Below are 5,378 nucleotides of genomic sequence, written 5' to 3' on the forward strand. Positions count from 1 at the left end.
AGGACATAATAGAGTTAAGAAAATTTTAACAAAGAAAATGAGCTTATTTTATCTTGTTCTTTCGTTCTTTCTTTTACAATGTTGTAGGGATGCCCCTTTAGCACTTGTTGTTGCTAAACTACAACAATAAATTTATAGTGCAAGTGACCCAACAAATTGGGTGTGAGTCTTTTGAATCAGAATGACCCTCAAAGTGTCTTGCGACTCTCAGGATGGCATGTGAGTTAGGGGAGCGGATGAGGTCACTTGTAGACCCTTCAATGTTTAACTCAATCTTGGCCTAAAGAGAAATTAGAGTTTAAGTGGTGTAGTGAGCATAACTTTGCTAGGAAAAGGGGTCTCATATTTATAGGGAGGGAGGAGACTAATAGCTGGCAAGAGACCAACACCTCTCGGCGAGTATGTTAGGAACATTTTTAACCAGGTCTCGGGGGGGTTCGCAAGGCCTAATTTGCATGTGGCTTGAACAGTGATTAGAAAAGGGGAGGAAGTCACTTGGTCAAAATTAATCCACCCGATCACAACTTAACCTTTTGCAGTGTCAAGTTCCATTCGTTGCCTATCTGAGATCCATTTATTAGCTAGGTCTTTTTCCATTTCAATAGTCATTCGATTAGGTAGCTTGATTCACTCAGTGCACAAACCATTCAATCATAAGACATCGTGCATCCTTATTTCTTTCTCTACCACTTTGCACCCCACATGCCGCATGACTTACCGCCACATGTCGCATGACTTACCACCGCATGCCTCTCATTTAGATTTGTAATGACTCGATCGAGCGATAGGAAGGACCGGAACAACTTACCCTGATGGGCTTACGCGAACTTCCCAAGGGGTCACCCATCCCTGAGCTACTCTAGCTCAAGCACTCTTAACCCCAAAGTTCCTTGCCAACATTCAACCCAAAAGGTATCCAGCTGGTGTTGTTTCTTTCCTTACTTATCCTCGATATATACTACTCTTCTCTAGGCTCTTGGGGTATTACAAGATTTCTCCTTTACCGCCTATGTATACATTGTGTAATATAACATGCAAACCTCCCCCAAGCTTATACTTAAAGCACATGGTTGTATAGTCATGTGGCTTGATTGGGCATAGCTTGGGATAACAAGATGGCTTGGTGTGTGGTTAAAACAACTAACCAAGGGTGGGTGGAAGGTCACTCGATCATGACTGAGTGACCTCCATACCCACTTAATCATGACTGAGTGGCCACCTAGGTCACTCGGTTATGGCTGAGTTTTCTTTAATTGCTTTGTTTCATGGTCTATTTAGGCTCCTGAAAGTGTTTCTTTGGCCCACTTATCTTGGTATTAATGGTCTTAGCTCATATTAATTTTTAGCCTAGTTATGCCACTTGGATTTTCGCAGACTTGAATTGACTACTTGGCATAACAACACTATTATGTCTAATCTCTCATCATGAGGGGTTCTTCGAGATTTGACGACATCCCCCCTCATCATTTTTCTTAGGAATGGAAATTTGAAGATAATTGGAGTCGGCGACTACTTTCTTTGTATGCCTATTGTCTTGACACCATTATCTTATATTGTGGCATTTTGGTAATGTAATGCACATTAATTGCCCACATTAAATACAAAGTGATAGGAATCAATTGTTGGTTTCCTTTGTCTTGTCGATTTGAAGCTTTGGATTTCCTTCTGCATTTCCCCTCTCAGGAGTTTCCTTTTTGACTAATAAAAGAAAGGGTCTAGGGCCATCCAAAGGGTCGGGGGTGCTTCAGTTGTTCGAGTTCCATTCACAGGGGGTCTTGAGGTGTGCTTATGTGTTTCTCCACGTGGAGTTTGAGGTATATCACAAGCATAAAGAGCTTGTTTCAAGCCACCTTATGCACAATGAAGATAAAAAACTTATTAGGTGAGACTAAGTGACAAGGTGGTGGCTTTATATAAACCTTTCTTTTCAAATCACCATGTAGAAATGTATTATGAACATCTATTTGAAAAAGTTGGAATTGTTGAGCAACAACAACAATTAAAATTGAATGGATGTGAGACATGCCTGGGGTGTAAACGTTTCCTTATAATCAATACTATATTTGTGGGAAGAACTGTGAGCAACAAGACATGGTTTTGTAGTGGTCATTAATCCATCTATGTAGATCAACAAATATAAAAGACATATATATATCTAACATATGTATCTTATATTATAAGCGAGATAAGTGATATCTTATATATTTGACATTAATAGAGGGGCCAATATAAGAAGGCATAGATCCAACTAAACTAACAAATATAGAGCAAACATGATTGAATAGGCATCGATATGAGCACCACAGTGTAAAAACTATATTGATGCTCTTGATTAGATTATTGAAATTTGTGCTCTTTGTTATTGATCCACTCTTATCAAACAAGAATTTTTCATACAAGATTTCATGTGGGATGTTGAAGTGAAAGAGTTAGGATGTGACAAACACACATACTACATAGCCAAAGAGGAAGTTCACATGACGGTGACCATTCAAGTAGCTTCAAGTCTTTGTTAGGGAAGAAAGTGGTGTTGAGATGAAGTTTATTTCCATGACATTGGTTTCATTTGTCTTTTGTGTTGGCTTTGCCTCATTTGTGCCAAATATGTTACAATTACAAATTTTGTAGGTCTAGAAGTTTAGAGAAAGATTAGACAAAAAAGAAGCAAAAAATGTCAATGTGCATGAACCTGATATGGAGCCATTACAAATAGAAATTATTGAGATATGAATCATAAGGTTAACATTCATAAGCAAGTTGTTGAGGTCAAAATTTAAGGCATATAATAGAAATTCACACTTGCACCATGCAACAATGATATTTTAAGCAAGATACTTTATTCAATCCTCAAACAACTAAGAATGAATTGTGAGTAGATTACAAACAAAGTCTTACTTAAGATTTGTATTAACAAGATTAATAATGCACAAATGAATTCATCTAGAGCTCATATTAGGATCCTAAGACTACACATTCCAAAAATTGAAATTTCTTATTTGAGGGAAAAGCTAAAATAGTAAGACATGGAATTATGCTCAACATCAAAATTGTCAATATTGTTGAGCCAACTCAGTGTACCTAAATTTATTTTGGTGTTTTGATGAATTACAAAAATGCTCAATTGTTGAATATGCAAATTAAGGCCCCTAAATGTTTCTCAAAATATTTCTTATATATTTAGTATTATAAAAAATTAATATTTTTTATTAAGTTCATCTTGCAAGGAGTTTTTAAATAAGTTAAAAATTATTTTTAAAAAATTGGACCAATAAGTTGACTTAATCGTAGATAAGTCGACTAGGCAGAAAACATGTTTTATGCAGATTTTGGCTAAGTTGACTCGACGGAGAGACATTTTCAACTAAGTCGACTCGCCGTGAGGGTAAGTCGACTTAATTTGTTCTGCCAAATTTTTTTAAACATTATGCAGATCACCCTAGCCCCTATATATACATCATATGCACATCAAGGAAAGGAATTATGCCGTTCTAAAATCTCAAAGCAACTAAAAGAACTCTCTCAAAGATCTATCGCTTCTCAAGGCTTACGCTTTCAATTCCGTATCAAACGAAAAGCCTACCATTGTTGGAGATCGAAGTGCTTAATATTCATCTCTCTTTGTCTTCGTTTGATCTGAGGGTATATTTATCATATTTAATATTGTTCTATAACTGCTAATATTCATTGATTGTTTAGAGTCCAAGTATGGACAAATATTGTAACCTTTAAACTCGATTGTGACTTGTATCGGTTGCCTAGGTCAGGATTTATATCTAGGCGTGTATGCGTGTTTGATCTAGTTTCTAAGGTAAGCTAAGGGAAACCCTTGACGTTAATTGGATTTAGTGGAACCCCAAGGGTGGTTAGACTTTGGGAGAGTGGATTAGGTGTTTGAGACACACTGAACTACGATATATCTCTGTGTTCATCTTCCTTTACTGCTTTGTTATTTATTGTGTTAATTTCAATTTTGCAAGATTAGTTAAATAAATTGATTGCAATATTTTAAGATTGATTAATTAATAACTCAATTGATCTAATCAATAAGGTGTAGTAAAATAAAGTTTTTAATAAAAATCCTTCATTAATAATTCTCCTCAGAAATCAAATAAAATAAGTGAAAAGTTCAAAAAATTTTAACCACTTAATTCACCCTCTTCTTGAGTGGTCGTTCATTAAGGGACCAACAAATATCGGGTTGGGTTTCCCTTCCAATGTGGAGAAAAATTCCAAGTTTGGCTTTTATTGTGATGAGCCCGTTAGTGGACAAAAAAACCATGATCAAATTGATGCAAGGAGAGTATTAGATTTTTTCAGGTTGTCATGGATCTACATAACCATGATCAAACTGATGATCTGAAGGGATCTTGGTCTAGCTAACGAGATCTTTTTATCTAAATCTGGATAGTTAGATTGGCTTTTGGAGATCTATAGATATATTATTTCTGGTTGAAACGACAATTTTTGTTTTGGAAGAAAAACTATTGTTGTAGGTAGTTATAACTTTGCATAGTTGTGATCATTTTAATGATCTAAAACGATTCATGGTCTAATCAATCTCAAATTTGGACAAGATCTACTAGACTTATTCTTTAAGATGGTGTGATTAGCATTTGAAGCTCTACATTATACTATATACAGTTAGAATAGAAGTCTCTATTTAGTGATAACCACTTTTATAGTCTCTATTCTCTTGTTGATTGTTGATATTGATTCCCTCTTCGATGAAGTTATTTTTGATGCTTTTTTTTTTTTTTTTGGTAAGAGTTGAGAGGATTATTTGTGATAATCTTTTGATTATAGTAGAGCTTCATTGATGAACCTTTGGTCTTTTGGTTTTTACTCTTCAATTTGAAGAGATTTTCTAGGTAAAATTTGTGTCTCAAGTGTGTGATTAATTGAATTGATAAGATCTAATATTTACTTGTGTATTTTGCTTCCTCATTAATTCTTAAAAACAAGGGAGATTTATTATTGATTTAGTGAAATTGGTTGTCTATTTTGTTTCACATTTTGGTGACTTTTGATGGATCACCCAAAAAGTGGTATTAGAGTTCTAGGTTGTGATATTTTTATTCGGTTTATTTGAATGATGTAGGCTAATATGGGTAAAATGGTTTGTCTAAATAGTACTAATCATCACCAGTGGAAGAGTAAAATGAAAAATCTTTTATTTGTAATAAAGATGCACTAACCAATGTTTGGTACTTAGAAACTCAAATCTAGGTTTGATGAAGATTGAGCATTTGAAAGACGTCAACAAGTATGTGGTTATATTCAACAATAGGCAGAATATAATGTTCTAAATCACATTGTTAGTAAGACACATGCTAGAACTTTGTGGAATAATTTTGAATCCTTGTATGCTTCAAAAACTA

The sequence above is a fragment of the Diospyros lotus genome, chromosome 13 (genome assembly GCF_014633365.1).
Source record: "Diospyros lotus cultivar Yz01 chromosome 13, ASM1463336v1, whole genome shotgun sequence".
NCBI classification, from domain to species: domain Eukaryota; kingdom Viridiplantae; phylum Streptophyta; class Magnoliopsida; order Ericales; family Ebenaceae; genus Diospyros; species Diospyros lotus.